We start from the raw sequence: 24,811 nt of genomic DNA, 5'->3' as shown, positions 1-24,811 counted from the left end.
CTGCAATCGCTATCGCCTATGATCAACACAGGCGTTGTTTTGGAAATATTCGCGCTAAGCGCGAATATCTCCAAAAGCTAACGCCTGCCCTGACCAGTTCTTAGCCATGTTATCCAATGAGAGGTGGATAACATGGCTAAGAGCATTGTCGAATATCACTGTATTGACAGCGATATTCACGCATTTCGCCTGTTTTTTATCGCTCCTGAGATAAACCTTGCTTATAGCAAGGTATCTCAGCGATAAAAACAGGTGAAGGGCGGCGATAGAAATGTTCCCGCTAAGCCAACACAGCGATAATTATCGCTAGTTGTTGGTAATATGCCCCAATGACTCTAATGTAACAGGTACGAACCACGATGTGCACATAGGACATATGTTTTTATTTCAGCTTTTTAGCTGTCTTTGTCAGGCATAAGCAGTAGGTACTACATTGGCGCAAACATTTTCCTCTTTGCAGACAATTCTGTTTGCTTTGGCTTTCTTTGCCTAAATCAACAGCGTTACTATTAAGTGTGTACGTTTTTGCCTTTGCTCGCTTATGTGCACAGAATATGTGTATATAGGGACTCCTTAGGAAGAGCCTCTGGGACGAGATGCAGTGGGACCACTATAGTAAAAGGACATTGAATACATATTGTTTGACAAAGCATGACACAAGAGCTGGAACAAATATGTAAACAAGCCATAGTTGCTGCTTATTTATCTTTTGCAACTAACAACCATTGACAAAGCCAACAGTCCTGACTTCTTGTAGGTATGATGTTACTTGTTGTACCATATATCTGGATGTAATGACAGAAACAGCAAAACACAAGTAGGGCGCCACACTATGCTAAGCACAGGTTTTTAGCGTGCATGTTTTTAAGCCAACCCCTTAATTACATTGGCCATGAGTCTTTGAGAGACCCCCAGTTTTTTCATCCCACTTAAAGCCCTGAGATTAGGTAAGTCCATTTGAGTATCAGCCACAAAACTAAGGCCACACTCCTGCAGTCTCAACTCTTGCCTCATTACTGCTCCACGGATTTATTGCAGGAGGGCTCTAAAAGGTTTTTAGTTTAGTTTGTTTCTCGTGCTTCGACTGAGCTCATCAGCTTAGACGTCAGCAGGGTTTTCTGGCTCTGTTAAATTTGTGGTATGTATTATCACGCTTTATAAAAGACAGTGTTATACAGTGGAGTGAAATTCTCTTGAAATGCATACGGATATTGCGGTCCATTATGTGCGATGCCAACAAAATGGGTCTAGCATGACTGTAGCAAATGCGAAAAAGACTGTTTCAGCGTTGATTTCAGTTCCAAATGTGAGTGCATAGCTGGATTTTAAGAGCAGATCGAGTCTTGTTTGACAGAGCGTGAAGCCGGTACCCGTTCGCGTGGAAATGCTGAATGGAAACGCAAGGTTTCTTGCATGCTTTGTTTATTCTGAAGAGGGAGTCAGAGTGGGCACACCCTATATTTCTTATCGGATATATGTTCTTTTTCGTGACCCATCTGTGCTCCCGCCTCCTCGGCTCTGTGTAATTGCTAGAGGGCCTGCACCTCCTTGGATCCTGTTTACGCGCTCAGGTACCGTGAGATTCAGCCAGGAATGCGGCTGTGGGAGCCACGATGTTTATTTTGAGCGGGCGAAATCGGCGAACCGTAGGTTCGTGCTCGTCAAATAGCTAAAGAGAGGGCAGTGCATTAAGCATTTTTTTTAAAACAAGCATTCGCGATCGGTATTGTAAACAAGCGGGCAGGGAAGCAAAATGAAAGCGCGCGGCACAATAGCTACTCGTGCACACACGCTTATGTACTGAGCATGCGTGCTGCAAACCTTGCCTGGGACATGGGCGGGGATGGAGCGTGCAGCAGTGTCCGGGGCTACTGTGAGCTGAGGGAGCCCTGCGTGTTGCACCCTGCAGATTGAAGATCCACGGAAGCCCACCCCGCCTGGTAAGTGAGGCATGCTGTATGTGTGGAGCACGCAACCATTTAAAAAAATGCAATTGCAGGAGGCTGAATTGCCTCGGAAGCGGGACGTGAGACGTGCACACTGCGTGGCTCTACGTGCGGGTGCACCTGCTCAAATCGCCTATCGCTCTGCGCGTGCCCATCTCCTGTCCCACTTCTAAGGCAAGTCCACAACAATAGAGCTCGATGGCGACAGTGCATTGCGCTGCGTACGCCAGGCTAGACCTCACAGCTCTTTATTCATCACATAGGTGAACTTGATGCATTACCAATGTTTGTTTAATATGCACAATGCATCTGACTTCAATTTACTTTCATTTTAGCATATTGCCTTTTCGAAGTTGTCATAATTCCCCACTAGTTTGCCATCATCTCCAAATAATTATTGATGTCCTCAAATGCCAGGTTTCCTTTTCAAGCTGATCATTACTCGTCTGTAATTTCCGACAAGTGATTTGGAATGGGTTAGGGTGGAAAAATTAAACATTACACAGATGTCAGAGTCCCAAGCTATATGTTATGTTATTTCTACTTGGTATAGTGCAACACATCCTACACAGAAGTATATCTCTGCACTGAGCCAGCACAGAAACACCACAACAGTTAGAACAACCAAGTCTTCAACAGTTTTTTAAACTTGGCAAAGTCCGAAAGGTAGCGCAGATCGTACGCAAGTTGATTCGAGGCCACATGGCCAAAAAAGGAGAAAGGGCTACTGCCCTGTCTGGTGGCTCCTTACTGCTTGATCTAAGTGTTCTTGTAGGATGGTAGTAACTCATTTTGTTCTTTAGATAGGAGGGGGCACAACCCATCAGAGCCTTATGTGTAAGACAGAAGGCCTTGAAAATAATGCGGTTTCTGACCAGAAGCTAGTGCAAGGATCTTAGAGTAGGCTCCGGCGGAGGGAACCTGCTTGCAGATTGCAGACCAGCCAAACTGTAGTATTCTGCACTGTCTGGAGTTTGGTCAGTAAGATTTCATTAGTGGCCTTAAGCAAGGAGTTACCATAGTCAAGTCGACTTATAATCAAGGCCTGGTCCAAGGTTTTCCTTGCAGAAGATGGTAGACAGGGGAAGACTTTCCACAGTAGCCGCATGGTAGAAAAGCAAGCTCCACAGATTACAGATATGTGATCCTTCATGGACAATGTCTGTTCTAATGTGACTCTTAGGGCCTCATTTATGAAGTTTTGACTTAGGGCAGCTCCACAAGGAATCTTGCTGCACTGCCCTACGTCAAAACTAAAGGGCAGGAATACGTTGTATCTAAGTGATACACGCATTCCTGTCCTTTTCCCAGTGCCAGCGCAAAATGGGCTGCCATGTGCCAACGCACATGGTGCAAGGGTGCCTGCTTTCTGGGACTGATTGATTATCGGCAGGAATGGTCACCTTCCTGCACGAAATCAACCAATTCAGGCGATTTCCTTTTTGGGTCTCGCTGGAGCTAGCATCCGAAGGATGCGTCCAGCTAGGAGACCTATAGCCGCCCGTCTCGGGGGAATTAGGGACAAGAGGGTGTTACGAGCTTCTTTTGCAGATTTGGCTGGATTTGGCTGCGTGCACGCGCTTTTGTTTCCAGCTTTCCGGAGCTGTTGTGTTAGTGTGCTTTCAGTTTCGTTTACTGTCAGAGTACTTTTCACCCCATTCACTTACTTCTCTTCTGTACTTATTTATTTGGGCACAACAAGATTTCAGCTGCGTACTCCCCCTTTCACTTACTTTCCTTATGTACTTATTGATTTAGGCACAACAAGATTTCAGCTGCGTACTCCCAACTTACACTTACTTCCCTTATGTACTTATTTATTTAGACACAACGGGATCTCAGCTGCGTGCTCCCGACTTTCACTAACTTTACTTATGTCCTTTTGTATTTATGTAGGCCTTTAAATATACTGCACACTTTACCTGAACACGTTAGAGCGCTTCACAATAGGAACGAAAATGATACATGCTAAGAGCATTACACGAGAACTGATTACAAAAGCATACGTTCAGTTACATGGAAACGGGGGTACTAACAAGGGTACTATGGCCTCCTGGGCGTCGATGCAACTGCACTTGCTGCGCTATCGATGCTCACTGAGCGTCTGTGTACTGTTGTGCGTGTTTCTGGGCCCCCATCCTCCCCATGCCCCCTCCCAAGGTCGATCGAACACCCAGAGCGCGTCTAAGCAATATCATAAACTGCCACCGCCTTACCCCCTCCTAATTCTTTACGCTCAAATACATGCTGCACCCTACCTTCTCATCCCATCTTAACAAAGCAGACGTTAAGTTACCTGAAAACGTGGGTACTACTGCCTCTTGAGCCTCGGTACAACTGCACAACACCCAAAAGCTCGTCTGAGAAACATACAAAAAACAACTGGATTTTAGCTGCGTGCTCCCAACAATCACTTACTTCCCTTATGTACGTATTAATTTATTTTGGCACAACAGGATCTCAGCTGCATGCTCCCGGCTTTCACTAACTTTACTTCTGTACTTATTTATTTCAGCACAACGGGATTTCGGCTGCGTGCTCCCAACTTTCACTTACTTCCCTTATGTACTTATTTATTTAGGCACAACGGGATTTCAGCTGCGTACTCCCGACTTTCACTTACTTCCCTTATGTACTTATTTATTTAGGCATTTTTATATAGCGCGGACTTTACCCAAAGGCGTTAGAGTGCTGTACAATAGAAACAAAAAAAAATACATGCCAAGAGCATTACACAAGAACACATTACAAAAAAACAGACGTTAAGTTACATGAAAACGGGGGTACTATGGCCTTTTGAACTTTGGTGCACAGCTTTCCCCCAGCTTGCAGCCATTTACGGTAAGACTTCCTTTTTAGACCACATATTTCTACGTGCTTTTTACCCCATTTCTACGTTTGTATTAGTTTGCTTTCAACACAGCTTTCTCAAGCCTGCAGCCATTTACTTGCATTTAGGCAGTTCACGACAGCTTTCCCCCAACTCTGCATGCTATCAACACGGTTTACTCTTTCATTAGGTGCAGACTGTTACAAAGCACATGGACACTTCAAATGATGCTTAGAGGGCGCCTCCATGTCTGCTTTAAGTTTTATGTAATATTTGACCATATAGTAATGGCATGCATGTATAGAGTGCGCTTTCATACAAACAACATCAGTATATATTGCATTTACTTTTATTTTGATGCAACCGAAACTTACGTACGTTTCTCAGCATTTAATAGCATTACAAGAAACGAAACTGCTCCGACACTAACAGTCACCTTTGCCCTTTTCGTTTACATTGAAAAGAACCAGACATGCCTCTTCACACTTAGCTTATTTTCTCACTATCCCGATGTATTTCTTTGTCCTGTGAACGTTGCATTTTATTGCCTTTAATCTTTGCTATCTGATCTCAAACCATACTTAGGCAGGAAGGTTTACCAGTTGCTACACACATCTTTGCTTGCTGTGAACATCAACGAACGTTTGGATTTACTCTTTCGTGATTTCTCTACATAATTGACATTTATTTCAAAAAGGTAAGCTTGCTTTTTTCTTTCTCTGTCCCTAAAGGACATTCAATACACCTTACATTTCATATTAATCTGCTGCCTTTAGCTTACAGCTTTTATAATGCGTATGTTGCCATGTACGTTATTTTTGAAAGAATTTCTATTTAAATCAGTTAGTAAAATACCATACCACAAAACACTTACAAATACGCTACAAACAGTTACAAAAAGACTCTTTTAAAACACGCTTACTTTAAGCTTGTTACATGCAACTGCCTCGTACAGCACAAATATATTTGCGGTATTATAATTGATGCATTCTATCATTGCGTTTTCGTAATACAGTATTATTTGTAACATTACGAATATGTTATATTGCCCACAAAATAATCGTTTGAAACATTTATTTACAGCGTTCATTCCTTTCTTACAACACTGAACCGTTTATTTCAGCAGTCAACAAAGAAGACTGTAACCAATAAACTTCTGCAACAACAACGTAAGTGCACATAAATGTTTTTAGGTCTCGCGTCAGCGAAAGACCTATTGCTGCCGGCTTGCCGGGAATGTTGGACAGGGGATGTGCATGACCAAGCCCTCGGAGATTTCATCGCCTGCACGCGCACGTCCAGCACGGCGCCGTGCAAATCCCCTGTCCCACATTTAGAGCAAGTCAGACTTTTGACATCGCGCGCACACGCACACAGAGACAGACACACACACACATGCACATGCACAGCTACACACACGCACACACACACACAGCACGCACAGCTAAACACACGCACACACGCACAGCTACACACCACACACGCACCCCCCCACCACCACCACTCAGGCTCACACACATATCCCCCCCTCCACTCACCGGGCTCTTTTGTGTTTTCTCCGCCGCCTCACCACACGTGGGGCTTCCCTCACGCCTGGGAGCCCCGCGTCATCGTAGCTCTCCGTGGGACGGGCTTCGCGCAAAAATCGGAAGTCCTGCCCCACGACGTGACGCTCCCGAACTTCCGGTTTTAGCCAGCCAGAAGGTGAGACAGCAACTACGCAGGGAGCAGCTCAGACGAAGACGATATTTATTTATTTATTTATCCTGCCATTTGTGAGACAGTGATGACACCAGGGTTTAATTTCCTCTGTTGACTTCAGGGCACCGGTGCCACTACAGCCGTTTTCACCATAATCGTAACAATACTTGTGAAGGAAGGGAGGGGGGAGTTCCAGCCCGACCCATACAATTGTTGGCCTCCGTGCCAAAACTGCCGATAACAACCTCAACAGTCTAACACAAAAAGCAACCGGTTTGATCTCGCCCTACCCCAGCTCACAGAGAGGGCTTGCAGATACCAAACCCGTAGATGGAATTCGGGGCACTCTGGGGCCCGGGCCGAAGGTGCACTCACTGTCCTAACATACTCCGAGGCCCAGCCTTCGCTACGGCTGAATGCCCCCCCAGAGCTGGCAGCAGGTCCTGCGGGACCGCCAGGGATGGTCGGCGCGCGGAACAACCGCCATCTCTCCCCCCCACCCACCCCGCTCTCAGATCTGTAATAACCCATTAATACTCTGCCCAGAATCACCGGGTGTTGTTCAGCCACGCCAAGATCTAAACATTATTCCCAGGCTCCAACGTCGGCAGTTTTGAACACAGGGCCCCTCCGCTTCTGCATCCAACCACCAAATACCAAGCCAATGCTCCCGCAGCAGCCCCCCTACCCTCTAGAGCCAACCTTGCATGCCCAACCACGCTCCAGGCCCGTGAAAAAGCACCACAAGACCCGTCCTCCCCAACCCCAGGGTGCGCACCTTCCCACACATATCTCCTGCAATACTCTCCCTCCGTGCCCAGCAAGCCCACCACGAATTGCAAACTTCCACCACCAGGCCAGCACCAACACTCCAGCCCCTCCATGTCCATTAGCCCCACATGTTATTATTTTGCAAATCCTACTCTAAACTACACTCTATACTACTCACTTACATGCAGCACAATTCCACTTTATATATACACTCTCTCCTGCGACTTATACATATGCACGCGTTCCCCTCCACCCACCATATATCCTGCATGTGTAGCTAAAGCCGGGCCGCTGCTTGGATCCGCCTTCACTGTGGGCGGCCAAGGGAGCACAAACCACCCTGGCAGCAACACAGAGTGTAACATGCAGGAGAGCAAACAAACCAGCCTCCAACCGGACACACTGCCAGGGGAGACAACAACTATAGAGTCTGCAGGCTGCATCCCGTGCCTAGGGCACACTGACAGAGACTGCACCTCTGCCAATACCCCCCTCAGCATCCCAGGGTACCCTCCTGCGGACTGCCCCTTAGACACATTGCGCCACCCTCAGCATGTCAGGGTACCCTCCTGCGGACTGCCCATAGCAAGCCTATGCCACCCTCAGCATGCCAGGGTACCCTCCTTCAGATGCCCCTTAGCCAGCCTATGCCACCCTTAGCATGCCAGGGCAACCTACTTCAGACTGCCCCTAGGGCACACTGTGCAACCCTCAGCATGCCAAGGTACCCTCCTGCAGACTATACCACCCTCAGCATTCCTTCCTGCCAGTCTGCACGTCCAAGGTCCTCAACTGGTGCCCACCTCCAGGTCACCCGCAGCATTCCCAGGTTACCCCGAGTGAATGTGTAGATGTGCGCCCACCCTCTATATGTACCACCCATCGACGTGAACCATCGGGCCATAGAAGAACGCCACCCACACGCGGACTACATGGGAACAACGCGGATTACATAGTATTTAGAGACCGAAAAACCCAAGCACAGAAAAGAGGCGCAACGGGCACTCCTTTCATCGACTCATTAATGGTGAAAGGCTGAGCCCAGCACCCCCCCCCTGCATCTTTCCACAGCTCTCACACAAACCAGTATGCAGTTTTCCAAACCCTCCCTCGAGCCAATAAAGAAATCTAGTCTCTAGATGTCCCCTCCCCCACAAAGAAAAGACATCTGATGTGATAAAGTTTAATGAACAGGAAGCAAACGATGTGCTGTGAGCATGAGAGAGACGCTGCCCGGGGGGGGCATGAGACAGACACTGCAGGCAGCGAGGCTTTCATGCCCGGGGGAGGGGGGGGGAGACATGAGAGAGACGCTGTCGGGCAGTGAGGCTCTCCTGCCCCTCACTGCGGGGGGGGGGGGTATGAGAGATACACTGCCCCTCACTGCCCGGGGGGGGCATAAGAGAGACACTGCCCCTCACTGCCCTCGGGGGCTAGGTGCATGAGAGACACTGCCACTCACTGCCCTGGGGGGCATGAGAGAGACACTGCAGGGCAGTGAGGCTTTCCTGACCCTCACTGCCCTCGGGGGCGGGTAGCATGAGTGAGAAATTGCAGGGCAGTGAGTGAGTCTTTCCTGCCCCTCATTACCCCCGGGGCAGAGAGCACGAGACACTGCAGGGCATTGGGCGTTCCTGCCCCTCACTGCCCTGGGGGGTAGGGGTAACGGGAGAGACACTGCAGGGCAGTGAGGTTTTCCTGCCCCTCGTTGCCCTCGGGGCTTGGTGCAACCTCTCACCCCCTCGCAACCCCTCACGCTCGCACACCCTCACCTACCCTCTCACCTCACACACCCTCTCACCGTCACACCCTCTCACCGTCACACACCCTTTCCCTCACCCTCACACCCCTTCGCCCTCACACACCCTCACACCCCCTCACCCTCACACCCCGTCACACACCTCTCACCCTCACCCTCACACCCCCTCACCCTCACACCCCCTCACCCTCACACCCCCTACGACCCCTCACTCCCTCACACAACCCTCACACACCCCTCACCCTCACACCCCCTCACCCTCACACCCCTCACCCTCTCACACCCCCACACCCTCACACCCCCACTCCTCACACACCCCTCACCCTCACACACCCCTCATCCCCCCACACACTCACACACCCTCACACACCCCCTCACCCTCACACCCCCTCACACCCCCTCACCATCACACACACCCTCACCATCACACACCCCCTCACCATCACACACCCCTCAACCTCACACTCACACCCCCTCACACTCACACACCCCCTCAACTCACACCCCCTCACACTCACACCCCCTAACCCTCACACCCCTTCACACACCCACACACTCCCTCACTCACCCTCACACCCATCACCCTAACACCCCCTCACCCACCCTCACACCCTCTCACCCACCCTCACTCACTCACCCTCACCCTCATACCCTCACTCACCCTCACACACCCTCACCCCCCTCACCCTCACACACCATCACCCTCACACACCCTTACCCTCACACACCGTCACTCACCCACCGTCACTCACCCACCCTCACACACACACCCTCACCAGCATAGCATAACAAAACATAGCATAGCATAACAAAACACAGCATAGCATAGCATAACAAAAAAAGCATAGCATAACAAAACATAGCATAGCATAACAAAACAAAGCATAGCAAAACTCAACAATACATAGCATAACAAAACATAGCATAACAAAACATAGCATAACAAAACATAGCATAACAAAACAAAGCATAACATAACAAAGCATAGCAAAAGAAAACATAGCATATTATAACAAAGCATAGCGTAACAAAACGTAGCATAGCATAATAAAACACAACAAAACATAGCATACATAACAAAACATAGCATAGCAAAACATAACAGCACACCAAAACACAACATAACATAGCATAACATAACATAGCATAACATAACATAGCGTAGCATAACAAAACACAACATAGCATAGCATAACAAAACAAAACATAGTATAGCATAACAAAACAAAGCTTAGCATAACAAAACAAAGCATAGCATAACAAAACAGCATAGCAAAACAAAGCATAACATAATAAACTACAACAAAACATAGCATATCATAACAAAACAGCATATCGTAAAAAAACAGCATAGCATAACAAAGCATAGCAAAACAGCATAGCATAACAAAACACAGCATAGCATAGCATAACAAATCAAAGCATAGGATAGCAAAACATAGCATAGCATAACAAAGCATAGGATAGCAAAACAAAACAGCATAACATAACAAAACAGCAAAACACAACAAAACATAGCATAGCCCAAAAAACACAACAAAACATAGCATACATAATAAAACATAGCATAGCAAAGCATAGCAAAACATAGCATAGAATAACAAAACACAACATAGCATAGCATAACAAAACAAAACATAGTATAGCATAACAAAACAAAGCATAGCATAACAAAACAAAGCATAGCATAACAAAACAGCATAGCAAAACAAAGCATAACATAATAAACTACAACAAAACATAGCATATCATAACAAAACAGCATATCGTAAAAAAACAGCATAGCATAACAAAGCATAGCAAAACAGCATAGCATAACAAAACACAGCATAGCATAGCATAACAAATCAAAGCATAGGATAGCAAAACATAGCATAGCATAACAAAGCATAGGATAGCAAAACAAAACAGCATAAGATAACAAAACAGCAAAACACAACAAAACATAGCATAGCCCAAAAAACACAACAAAACATAGCATACATAATAAAACATAGCATAACAAAACATAGCAAAACACAACGAAACATAGCATAGCTTAACAAAACATAGCATAGCAAAACAAAACATAATAGCATAGCAAAAGTTTTAGACGCACCGTTAGAGGTGGCTAGCAAGCCAGTTAATGAGGAACAAAGCCGAGAAACAACAGCGGCAAGCAGGCAAAAAGGTCAAGTCTGGACAAAGCACAAGTATGCAATGTCAGGAGTCAAAGGCAAAGAGACACATTTCGTTTTATTTTGAGCGCCTCATGTTACCCTTCCTCTCCGCTGAAATACTTCAGTCATCCCCTTTCCTCCCCTTAGCCAAACCGAGTCTTGAGGAAATATCCATTAAGTAGGCAGACTTGACGTAGATTTCTGCATGGGAAACTTTTTAAGTCCAGATTCTGTACCAATACACATATGCCAGCGAGCCATTGTGAAATAAATCCTAAATATCTCACAGATCTAGATTCGTAAAACAATCTTAACACTGGCATTGATTATCATCCTTTGGGTGATTCTCGTACCTACTCACAAGATTCAATCATTCCAGGGGATACCAGAACACAGTAAAAATATCACAATGCATTGTACTATGGTTACCCGAGGTAACATGAAGCTGATTGCCTACTCTTAGTACCAACATTGCTCAACAGGACCTGAGCATCTTACCACTTCCATTAAGTGTACCTACTATATGAAAGGCATTAGCATAAATGAAGTGTTAAAACTTAAAAAAAGGACCATTACATACGTTTTTCGGGAGATCTAACCAGCTGATTATATTTAATTTTCGAGATCCACCCCCCATCTCGGTCGGAAATACGGGTCGACTGATATTGAGTCTCATAGCTCCAATCTTCTTCACCTCAGCAGGCTTGCTTGCTTCCTCCTTCTGCGCTCCACTGTGGGACCACAGCCGGTCCGCGCCACCTCTGTTTGCTCCCCTTGGCGCCTTCACGATTCGAACGACACTGGAGTGGACTGGCAGGTGGCAACCCCTCTCAGCCAATCCTGGTGCTGCCAGTAGTGCCAGGATTGGCTAAGGGCACAGTTACTACTCGCCCGCCTGCCCATTAGGAGACCGAGGTTTGAGCCTTTGCTCATCCCTCGCTCTCCTAATGGGCATGCGCCAGCAGAGCAGACTCTAATGCGCATGAGCGGGCTCTGTGCAAAAATGGGCCCTCCGTCCCCACTCATGCGCACTTGTGCTGCTGCCTGTTGCTCCTGCCTCCTGGTCTGACAATCATGTCAGTCAACATGACGTCGGACTGCCCACTCCCTTCAGACTCTGAAGGAGGTGGGCGGTCTGACGTCATGCTGACTGACATGATTGTCAGTTAGTTCTGCCTCGGGCCGGGCGTCTTTGAACTTAAGTAAACTGATTCAGTTTACTTAAGTTCAGAGACGCCAACGCTGTGGGCGGGGGGGCTATGCCCCACACCCCAATGGACGCACCGCGCCTGCTCTGATATTCCTTCTCTGTTCCTTTGTCCAACTACTTTTCTTAAACTCGTTTCCTTTCGAGTTAACTTTTACTAACTGAATAGCATTATCTTTGTTCTCACGTTTAGTAATAATATCCACACATTTCAAAGAATGTTCAATCTGTTTAGCAATGGATATTACCCCCTCAATAGTGGGTTCATCTTTTTGCCATAGATTACAACATGCTACTGGCAGACGGTGGGGAAAACGTCAACAGAGCCACTGGGTGGACTATATAGCTTACAATAAAACAGGTACTGATGAGGCTGATCCCATCTCCTACTAAAAAGAAACTTAGAAGAAAGTTAGTTCTACTTAGCCTACTTTTAGCAAAACATTGCATAGCTATAAAATGGTTGCTGGTGGTTCCTCAAGACATTCAGACTGGCATAGAGATGTTTCTGAATGGGCAACTGCTGAGGCGATATGTGTGTAGCATGTCTTCAGGGATAAAAAAAATTGTGAGCTGATTTGAGGGCATGGTCTGGTTTAAGAGAACCGCAGGAGAATGCCACCACAGGGGAGCCCACAGTATGATACACACAGGAGTCACACTATCACTATGGCAGAAGAGAGGGTGCAGGGTCCTGTTACGGGCAAGGTTGTCCCTAAAGATTAGTCACAGAATGTTAGTACGCAATACACCTTAGTATGTTTTTAGGGCCTGGCAAAAGACCAGTGGGGGTGGGGGGGGACTGTTGGGGATTTGTTTACCTGATCGTATTGAGGATTGCATCAAAATGTTGGAATGTAAATCTGTTGATTATTACAGCTGCATGTTGTATCCTATGGAACCTCAATAAAGATCACATAATTTAAAAAAGAGGAAACCAGTATGCAGCAAATACTCTCAAAATGGGCCTTATTGCAAGGTGAAAATAAGGTGTCAGTTCCCACACTGAAATATATCCTGTAGCTGGTGGCTATGGAAATATATACACCTGAGCTGGCTGGCACCAAAGATACCTATCCTTATCAAGAGAGCACGTTCTCAATTGGTATGGACCCTAAACTTCCAGCTTATTCCAGAGGCAGCCTTTCACTGTAGCATTAAAGCACCCTGATGAGGGAGAGTGAACCTACATTAAAGGAAGTGTTCAGTTGCGTGTGAGGGAAGTGTGCACTGGAATGTGCATGCGCTACCCCTCGAAAGAGAGTCTTGAGCTATGGTTGAGGACGCGTGGGTTACCATGTAAGAGAAGGTTGCATTCTCTCTCAAGAGAGGCTTCACAACAATAAAAGGTACGTGTTCACTAGTGAGTAAACAAAGCATGCAGAGGCACCTGCCGAACCTTGGGTTACGTGGCTACGCAAAGCAATTAAATCATTTTCTAGCAACGTGAAACCAGCACCTTTCACTCTTCCCAGACTCTGTTTACACAGGGAGGTGCAGGAGTACAGCTCTGGATTCTGGGTCAGGGGTTAGAGGAGCAGGTGGGTGGAGCCAGGCCTATTTTCTTCAGGGAGGCGCCCGATCTACAGGTTCCTGAGGCCAACCATGCTGCACTGGCACTAGGTACATCAGCGGTTCCCAACCTGTGGTTCGCAGACCGGTAACTGGGCATAATATCGACTTCAAAATATCGAATGGACAAAATATCGAGTCAAAAATATCGTTTGTATAGAAATATCGAAAGAAATTATATAGATGTAAAAAATATCGTTATAGTTTTCACTAACTAAATATCGAAGTAAAAAATATCGAATTAAAAATATCGTGTACTGTTAATATCGAATAGTTAGTGTAGTTTAAAATATCAAAATAATATATATAGAATGTAAATAATATAGAAAAAAACAATAGATAGGCAAAAATATCGAAAAATGTATATAATGTTAATAAAAAAAATATTAAGTGTCAATATTGTAGAATGTCTAAATTTTTTCTAATATTTTAAATTTAATAATTAATTTAGTTGTGTATTTTATGTTTATTTTTTGGAGCGGGATGTTGGGTTAATAGGGATAAGGGTGGGGAGTGTTTTAAAATAATAATAATAAAATATTAATAATTTTTTTTTAGAAAATTTAAGAATTTAATTTAAAATGTTTAAAATAATTTATTAAAAGTTTTATCAATTTTAGGAGCGGGATGTTGGGTTAGTAGGGGATAAGGGTGGGGAGTGTTAATATTGTTTTAATATTATGTTTATTATGTTTTAAAAAATATTTTAATTATATGCAAAATTTAAGTTTTAAATTGACATTAATTAAAAAAAAAATTAAAAAAAAAGAAATTATGGGGATAATTGTGTTTAAAGGTGATTATTGACCTGCAGAATATTTTCTTGTAGTAAATTTATAAATTTTACTCGAAATTTTACTAAATTTAAAAATGTGATTTTTTTTTAAATTTTGCTAAAAAAAGTATACATTTGAAATACATTTTTTAAATAAAAAAAATAGAAATGTAATTAAAAATTTAAGAAATTTTAATTATTTAATTTATAATGTAAAATAGAATTAACATTTATGATAATATAAAAAAAATCTTGGAATTTCAAATAATTACATTTTTTTAAAAATAAAATAATATAATACATCATTGTGAGGTTTGTTTAATATGGGTTATTAGATATAGATTGAGACTTTTTTTTTAAAGTACACTTATGGTATTAGGATTAGTAAAGTTGATATGATTATTATTCTGCACCATCTCAGAATTTAATTTGACTGGAGTGGAAATAGTAATTTATAATCTGTTTGTGTTCAGCACATTACTTGAATTTTACAATATTGGAGTGTGAATATTACATTAAATAGGGTTACTGTACAGCACCTTCCCTGACATTTATCAGGCTGGAGTTTGAATAGTAAATTATATATGGTCAGTGTCCAGCACCTTCCCTGTTTTTATGTAATTGGAATTGGAATAGCAAATTGTATATGGTCAGTGTCCAGCACCTTCCCTGTATTTCACCTGATTGGATTTGGAATAGTAAATTGTATATGGTTAGTGTCCAGCACCTTCCCTGTTTTTCAACTGACTGGAGTTGGAATAGTAAATTATATTGGATCACTGTCCAGCACCTTCTCTGTTTTTCACTTGACTGGAGTTAGAATAGTAAATCATATATGGTCAGTGTCCAGCACCTTCCCTGTCTTTCATCTGACTGGAGTTGGAATAGTACATTATATTGGGTCACTGTCCAGCACCTTCCCTGTTTTTCAGTTGATTGGAGTTGGAATAGTAAATTATATTGGGTCACTGTCCAGCACCTTCCCTGTATTTCACTTGACAGGAGTTAGAATAGTAAATTATATATGGTCAGTGTCCAGCACCTTCCATGTTTTTATCCTGACTGGAGTTGGAATAGTAAATTATATTGGGTCACTGTCCAGCACCTTCCCTGTTTTTCACCTGATTGGAGTTGGAATAGTAAATTATATTGGATCACTGTCCAGCACCTTCCCTGTTTTTCACTTGACTGGAGTTAGAATAGTAAATTATATATGGTCAGTGTCCAGCACCTTAACTGTTTTTCACCAGACTGGATTTGGAATAATAAATTATATTGGGTCACTGTCCAGCACCTTCCCAGTTTTTCACCTGATTGGAGTTGGAATAGTAAATTATATTGGGTCACTGTCCAGCACCTTCACTGAGTTTCACCTGATTAGAGTTGGAATAGTAAATTGTATATGGTCAGTGTCCACCACCTTCCCTGTTTTTCACCTGACTTGATTTGGAATAGTAAATTGTATATGGTTAGTGTCCAGCACCTTCCCTGTTTTTCACTTGACTGGATTTGGAATAGTAAATTATATAGGATCACTGTCCAGCACCTTCCCTGTTTTTCACATGACTGGAGTTGGAATAGTAAATAATATATGGTCAGTGTCCAGCACCTTCCCTGTTTTTATGTAATTGGAGTTGGAATAGCAAATTGTATATGGTTAGTGTCCAGCACCTTCCCTGTTTTTCACTTGACTGGATTTGGAATAGTAAATTATATAGGATCACTGTCCAGCACCTTCCCTGTTTTTCACATGACTGGAGTTGGAATAGTAAATAATATATGGTCAGTGTCCAGCACCTTCTCTGTTTTTCACCTGACTGGAGTTGGAATAGTAAATTATATATGGTCAGTGTCCAGCACCTTCTCTCTTTTTCACCTGACTGGAGTTGGAATAGTAAATTATATATGGTCAGTGTCCAGCACCTTCCCTGTTTTTCACCTGACTGGAGTTTGAATAGTAAATTATATTGGGTCACTGTCCAGCACCTTCTCTGTTTTTCACCTGAATGGAGTTGGAATAGTAAATTATATATGGTCAGTGTCCAGCACCTTCCCTGTTTTTCACCCGACTGGAGTTGGAATAGTAAATTGTATATGGTTAGTGTCCAGCACCTTCCCTGTTTTTCACCTGACTGGAGTTGGAATAGTAAATTATATTGGATCACTGTCCAGCACCTTCCCTGTTTTTCATTTGACTGGAGTTGGAATAGTAAATTATATATGGTCAGTGTCCAGCACCTTCCCTGTTTTTCACCTGACTGGAGTTGGAATAGTAAACTATATATGGTCAGTGTCCAGCACCTTCCCTGTTTTTATCCTGACTGGAGTTGGAATAGTAAATTATATTGGGTCACTGTCCAGCACCTTCCCTGTTTTTCACCTGATTGGAGTTGGAATAGTAAATTATATTGGATCACTGTCCAGCACCTTCCCTGTTTTTCACTTGACTGGAGTTAGAATAGTAAATTATATATGGTCAGTGTCCAGCACCTTAACTGTTTTTCACCAGACTGGATTTGGAATAGTAAATTATATTGGGTCACTGTCCAGCACCTTCACTGAGTTTCACCTGATTTGTGAGAAGTTGGCCTGATGTGCAGTGTTCACTATTCTAGTGATCACTATATATCAGTCCAAACAACCCTTATTGATGATTGGTTGTAAGTCAACCTTATAGACCAGCTATCCTAGTAGCGTGGATACGAGCAGTCTAAGGCTAAGACTCTAGAGGGCGTGTTAAGCCAGCTGTTTTACCATCACATTACCCCTTGAACACCCAGTGAAAGGACACCACACAAGTGTTATGAAAATAAACAGTGTATTTATTAGAATCACAACAACCCTGTACTCTTTATGAGGACAGGGTGCTAGGCACACAACAAAACTCTTACGAAAATACTTAAGTTAGCACGTTATACACAAATGCCCGAGGGGCACGAAAAACCATATACTTAAAAAGTGGAATGCGAATTACTAGCAGGTAAGTAACAGTTCTAATAGGCTTTGGAATCGCTAGGACTGGACTAGGGAATCGTTAGATTACTACTAGGAGGCCCAGGGGACTCGGGTGCAGAGTGTGCACTCTCACGCGGGATGCGGGACAAAGTCTATGGAAGCTAGAATTCACAAAGTTAGTGTTCACGGGCGAACCCGACCTGGTAGGTAGAAAACGACAGTGGATCCTGACCCTAGGATAGTGAGGCTATGCTGGGACACCGAAGTGCCGAAGTTACCTAGCCCAGGGGCTGCAGCTGCATAGGTCTGAAAAGACGTCGGGGATCTCGTTGCCGGACCAGGAGCCTGGAAGGAAGAAGTTGCTGGCAGGCGACCAGTGAAGGAAAGTTCGATGGATCCAAGCCTGGATCAAGGAAGAAGAAAACCTGAAAGCAGAGGGGACCAAGTTCTTGAATCACTAGCCAGTGATTAAGTGGGCACCAGGATGGCACCGGGCGAAGTCACCGCAGTCAGGTGAGTGGGCGCTGCTGGGCTCTGCAGTCTCTCGGACCAGGAGGCGTTGTCGGCGACCAGGATGTAGGTGCGAGCTGTCCCACGAAGGTTCTTGCTGTCGACGTCGCTGGACCCAGGATTGGGCAACAAGTCTTGGCAAATGCAAGGCCCACGCGGTGGACCTAAAATGGCGTCTTGAGTGGACCAGGAGGGTCCAGGGTACTTCTCCGATGGAGGGAAGCAAGGGCCAGTCTGGAGCAACCAGACCAGCAGCAGAAATGTCGTCGAGCGTCGTCAGGAAGGCCACAAGCCAGCGGGCTAGTAGCCAAACAACGCGGTGAGCAGTAAAAAGCAGAAGGGCCCCACGCAGATCGTGGAGATGCTGGGGGGCTGCTCTTCGGTGCTGGAGCTGCTCAGGGTGGGGGCTTCTCGGACCCCAAAGCACTCACCAGGAATTCACTCGGCGGGCTTGCTGGAAAGAAGTCGTGCAGTCTTGCAGATGGCCGGTCCCTTGAGGTCTCGTCGCACCCACGGTTCTCAGCTGGGCTGTAGAGGTGGGTAGAGGTCAGAGGTGCCAGGGAAGCCGGTTCTCGTCGAGCTGGGCAGTCGGATTCCGGAGGAAGGACTTACAGCAGACCGCAGTGTTCTTAGATGGTGCCTGCGGGTGCAGGGTGACTACTCCTTAGTCACAAGGGAGAAATCTTAGGAAGAAGTCTTGAGTTCCTTTCGCAGAAAGTAGTTTCAGGATCTGATTTGGAAGGGGGCCAGTCTCTACCTTTATCCTGTAAAAAGGGGCTGGCACGCGACTAAGTCCTGCCCTATGGGTGGGACTAGGAGGGGGGTGGTTACACCCACTTCCTTGGCGGGCTTTTCCCCAGCACAGGGTCTGGAGTGACCCTGGAACCGGTTCCAGCCAGCCTATGCACAGTGAGCACCGGGGTGCCACTTGCAGTCACCTTCCTCTAAAGCCCTGCCTACCTACAATACACAAAACCCTGTCTGGGACGGTGCTGGCACCGCCCCTGGCAGGAAACCCTTTGTCCTTATCTCCTGCTCTGGGAGGACTCCCAGCAGCAGGAGGGCAGACTTGTGTCTCGGTGGCAGCATCCATTTTGTGGATGCTAAGGCTCTGTCTGACTTTAACCGGGGTTAGGGGTTACATACATGTCGTGTCCCTCTAGAAGGGTGGAATGCTAACCCCGTCGCCAGAATTGGCGAGGGGTTAGTATTCCAATTCGTATGACACCTTACTCGACATGTTTTGATAAAGCGATACCAGAGTTGGCACATAACCGCGAGGATTATAATGCACTTAAGAGTATATGGTATGCGATATCATGGAAACGGCTAAGGGATGGATCCCGAACGCCGCAGACAGGCTCAGCTCATGCCAGATCACCATCTCACACGATTCCAAGCACTCTGCCTTCAGGATTGTTAAGGCCTGCCATAGGAGTGACTGATAGGAGATCTGTGTGTCCATTTTAGGGTTAGATATAGGTATACTATATCTAAAGCAAAGGGTGAGTACACCACCTTGCCCCAGCTGTCGTGCAGCCAGTTGTGTCAGTTTTAGTTAGTCAATCCAGGGGTGGCACAATACATGCTTCAGCCCCTGGGAGACTTCTGGGTGCACCTCAGCCCTGGGTACAGGGACTTGGAGAGGGCCCAGGGCCAATTCAGTACCTGAGTACAATTTGGATAGAGAGAACAGCTAGGCTGTGGGTCTGATTAGCAGGCCCACAGCCAGGGAAAGTCGTAAACCAGTGCAGCAAAAAGCAAAAATCTGGGTGATCATAGGATTGCAGACCCTACTCTCCTACATGACCCCCCCCCCAAACTTTGGGACAATAAACTAACCTTGACCAGGTGAGTCTTCTTGCTCTAAGTGGAAATACCTGGAGAGCCCATCAGCATTGCTGTGATCAGTCCCAGGTCTATGCTCCACTGTAAAATCCATCCCCTGTAGGGAAATGGACCACCTAAGCAGTTTGGGGTTTTCACCCTTCATCTGATTTAGCCACAAGAGGGGCTTATGGTCTGTCTGAATGGTGAAGTGAGTGCCAAACAAGTAGGCCCTCAGCTTCTTCAGGGCCCAGACCACAGCAAAGGCCTCCCTCTCAATAGCTGACCAATTTTTCTCTCTGGGTGTCAACCTTCTACTAATGAAAGCAATAGGCTGATCATTACCATCAAAATTCAGTTGAGACAGAACAGCTCCCACACCCAACTCAGAAGCATCTGTTTGGACAATGAATGGCTTGGAGTAATCTGGACTCTTGAGGATAGGTGCTGTGCACATGGCCTGCTTTAGGTCATTGAATGCTTTCTGACAGCTTGCTGTCCACTGAACTTTCTTTGGCATCTTCTTGCTTGTCAGGTCATTAAGGGGGGTCACTATGGACCCATAATTTCTGACAAACTTCCTATAGTACCCAGTCAGGCCCAAGAAAGCTCGAACCTGAGTCTGGGTGATTGGAGGAGTCCAGTCCTTGATGGCCTGTATCTTACTCTCCAGTGGCTGAACCTGGCCTCCACCTACAAGGTGGCCCAGGTATACAACCTGTGACTGCCCTATCTGGCACTTTGTGGCCTTGATAGTGAGGCCTGCCTTTTGCAGGGCCTCTAACACTTTCCTCAGGTGGACCAGGTGATCCTCCCAGGTGGAGCTAAAGACAGCAATATCGTCAAGATAAGCTGCACAGAAGTCATCCAGCCCAGTGAGGACTTGATTCACCAACCTTTGGAAGGTGGCAGGTGCATTTTTCAGTCCAAAGGGCATTACCACAAATTGATAATGCCCTCCAGGGGTAGAAAATGCTGTTTTAGGTTTGGCTTCCTCAGCTAACCTGATTTGCCAATACCCAGCTGTCAAATCAAATGTGCTTAAGAAGTTGGCAGAAGCCAATCTATCTATAAGCTCATCTGCTCTCGGTATTGGGTGGGCATCAGTCTTAGTGACTGCATTGAGGCCTCTGTAGTCTACGCAAAACCTCATCTCTCTCTTACCACCCTGGGTGTGAGGCTTTGGCACTAGAACTACTGGGCTAGCCCAAGGGCTATCTGAGGGCTCAATGACTCCCAGTTCCAACATTTTCTGCACTTCAGTTTTGATGCAGTCTCTAACATGATCAGGCTGTCTGTAGATTTTACTCTTGACAGGCAGACTGTCTCCAGTGTCAACATCATGGGTACACCAATCAGTTTGGCTGGGTGTCAGAGAGAACATATGTCGAAAGGATTGCAGAACTTGCCTGCAATCCTGTTGCTGATGTTCAGTGAGGCTGCCACAAAAGACAACACCATCAACTGACCCATCATCAGGATTCTGAGTGAGCAGGTCTGGGAGAGGGTCACTCTCTTCCTCCTGTCCCTCATCTGTGGCCATGAGCAAGCTCATGTCCTTCCTGTCAACATATGCCTTGAGCCTGTTAACATGGAGCACTCTGAGAGGGCTCCTGGGAGTTCCAAGGTCCACCAAGTAGGTAACCTCTCCCTTTTGCTCAATGATGGTGTGGGGCCCAGACCATTTGTCTTTCAGAGCTGCTGGGGCCACTGGCTCCAGCACCCACACCTTCTGTCCTGGCTGGTACACAGTCAGTACAGCCTTTTGGTCATGCCAAGCTTTTTGAAGTTCCTGGCTGGCCTCAAGGTTTTTGGATGCCTTTTCCATATACTCAGCCATCCTGGAGCGGAGACCAAGTACATAGTCCACTATGTTGGTTGCAGGCTTTTTGAGAGGTCTCTCCCATCCTTCCTTCACCAAACACAGGGGTCCTCTTACAGGATGCCCATACAGAAGCTCAAAAGGGCTGTAGCCAACCCCCTTCTGTGGGACCTCTCTGTAAGCAAACAAGAGGCAGGGGATCAGGACATCCCATCTTCTCCTAAGAGGTTCAGGTAGTCCATGAATCATCCCTTTCAGGGTCCTGTTGAATCTCTCAACAAGCCCATTGCATTGTGGATGATAGGGTGTGGTGAACTTGTAGTTCACACCACACTCTTTCCACATGGCAGTCAGATATCCTGACATGAAGTTTGTACCTCTGTCAGAAACGACCTCCTTAGGGAAACCCACTCTGGAGAACACTCCAACTAGGGCTCTTGCCACTACAGGGGCTGTAGTGGTCCTAAGGGGAATAGCCTCAGGATACCTGGTGGCATGGTCCACCACCACCAGTATAAACTTGTGTCCTGATGCTGTCTGGGGTTCCATTGGACCAACAATGTCAATCCCCACTCTTTCAAAGGGAACCCCCACCACAGGTAGTGGTATGAGGGGGGCCTTTGTTGTGCCACCTGACTTACCACTGGCTTGGCAAGTGACACATGAGCGACAAAACTCCTTGGTATTCTCATTCATATGGGGCCAGTGAAAGTGTGAGACAAGCCTGTCCCAAGTCTTTGTCTGACCTAAATGACCTGCAAGGGGAATCTCATGGGCCAAGGTGAGAAGGAAACCTCTCAGAGACAAGGGGATGACCAGCCTCCTGGTTGCACCAGGCTTGGGGTCTCTTGACTCAGAGTACAGGAGTCCATCTTCCCAGTATACCCTGTGGGCACCTGTGGCATTCCCTGCAGCCTCAGCAGCAGCCTGCTGTCTGAGGGGTTCAAGGGAAGGGCAGCTCAACTGTTCCTTCCCCAGGTCTGCTCTGGAGGGTCCCCCTGAGCCCAGAAACTCAACTTGATCAAGTTCAAGCTCTTTAGGCTCAGTTTCCCTCAGCTCTTCTAGATCAGCCTCCTCAGAGACTTGATCCTCAACCTGGGGCAAGGGAGAAGGCAAAGCCTTACCCTTACTGCTCTTCTTCTTGGGAGGTGTCTGGTCCATAATTTCAGGATCCAGCACCTGTTCAGTGGGGCATCTTCTGGCCTGTGACCTAGTCACAGCAAGCACATGTGCTGGCAAGCCTAACATCTCCATGTGAGTCCTCTGCTCCACTTCTGACCATTGTGATGACTCCAAATCATTGCCCAACAAACAATCAACTGGGAGGTCTGAACTGACTACAACTTTCTTTTGTCCCTTCACTCCACCCCAGGAGAAAGCCACAATTGCCACACTATGACTAGTAGTGACATTGCTGGCATTGGTCACCAGGAAATCAGTACCTGGCATGATCTGTCCAGGGTCCACAAAGTTAGGTGTCACCATGGTGACACTGGCACAAGTGTCCCTATAGGCCTGAGCCATCTTGCCATTAATCAAAGGTGTCTGCCTGTATTTGCCCAAAGTATTGGGACTTATTTCAGGGGACATATCCATATCCCCTGTACAGACAAGGACAGCCTGAGTGAGTGTGCCAACTAAGTTGTCAGACCCCTCAGTACCCAAGGTTAACCCAACTAATGCCTTGGGAGTGACACTACCACTACTGACTGTACTAGGGGGTGCAGTTGCTTTAGGAGCTGTAGTGGCAGGAGTTTGTCCTCCTCCTCTTTTGGTGCAGTCACTAAACCAGTGAGATTTACTTTCGCAGTACTGGCACCACCTTTTTGACTGGCCTTCTTGAGTCTTCTTCTTCTGGGAAGCCTGACCCCCACCCTCTTTGGTTTGTTGGGGACCTGGTGAAGACTTCTGGTCATTTTGCTCATTCTTAACATTACCCTTCTGGTCTGCTTTCTTCTGACCACCCTGGTTCTGGTTCTGGTTCTGCTTGATCCTTGTCCTGACCCATTTGTCTGCCTTCTTTCCCAATTCTTGGGGAGAGGTCAGATCTGAATCAACAAGGTGCTGGTGCAGCAACTGGTTCTGACAATTGTTCAAAATTTGTTCTCTCATCATTAGATTATACAATCCTGTGTAATCTGTAACCTTGCTACCCAGCAACCAGCCCTCCAAAGCCTTAGTGGCACAATCCACAAAATCAGACCAGTCCTGAGACTGAGTTTTCTGGGTGTCTCTGAACAGCAACCTGTACTGCTCAGTGGTTAAACCAAACCCATCAACCAGTGTATTCTTCAGGACCTGGTAATTGTTAGCATCCTCCACTCTTGTAGTGAGGAGCTTATCTCTACCTTTACCATCAAAGGAGAGCCACAGTATAGCTGCCCACTGACTCTGGGGAATGCCCTGCACAGTGCAGGCCCTCTCCAGAGCAGCCATCCATTTCTGGATATCATCCCCTTGCTTAAAGGGGGGCACTATTTTAGTCAGGTGTTTAGTATCTAAACCCTTCTCTCTATCTCTTGGGAGATTGCTGCCACCAGTGGGAGCTAGCCCACTCATCTGCTGCTCTCTTGCCAGGGCAAGCTTCTCTTTGGCCAGGGCAATTTCTTCCCTTTCAATCCTCAGTTCAGCTTGTCTCATCCTAGCTTCATGCTCCCTTCTCTGAGGGGAAGTAAACCTCCTCTGTGGAGGATTCCTCCTTCCCTGAGAAGAGGCATTAGAGTGCAGAGATCTATTGGAGTCCCTAGAAAGAGATCTATCTCTCCTAACTCCAAGGTTAGGCCCACTTCGGGTTAGTACTGGGGGGCCCCCAGATCCTAGCCCAAGTAAGTCTAAGTTGGTCCTGGTTAGCCTTCTGACTACCTCAAGACCTTTGTCTACCTCATCCCCAGAGAGTACCTCCTGATCCTCCTCCTCAACTGCTGAATCAGTGTTGGGGAGATCTGGATCCCCAGAGGTTCCCTCTAAGGCTGGCATG

The 24,811-nt window shown here is 46.2% G+C and overlaps 1 long non-coding RNA gene across 1 annotated transcript in view; it reads left to right on the top strand.

The window, feature by feature from the left end:
• The first annotated feature begins 5,289 nt into the window (after nucleotides 1-5,289).
• The window catches only part of LOC144829364 (uncharacterized), a 101,796-nt gene continuing 82,274 nt past the window's right edge, over nucleotides 5,290-24,811 (top strand). The window contains exons 1-2 of the long non-coding RNA XR_013610640.1: nucleotides 5,290-5,473; nucleotides 5,860-5,945. This is a non-coding gene — a long non-coding RNA (uncharacterized LOC144829364). The remainder of the gene's footprint in view (nucleotides 5,474-5,859; nucleotides 5,946-24,811) is intronic.

This window comes from Lissotriton helveticus, chromosome 4_1, assembly GCF_964261635.1.
Source record: "Lissotriton helveticus chromosome 4_1, aLisHel1.1, whole genome shotgun sequence".
Classification (NCBI taxonomy): Eukaryota; Metazoa; Chordata; class Amphibia; order Caudata; family Salamandridae; genus Lissotriton; species Lissotriton helveticus.
The sequence above is the reverse complement of the archived record's forward strand: the minus strand, read 5'-3'. Positions and strand labels throughout refer to the sequence as shown.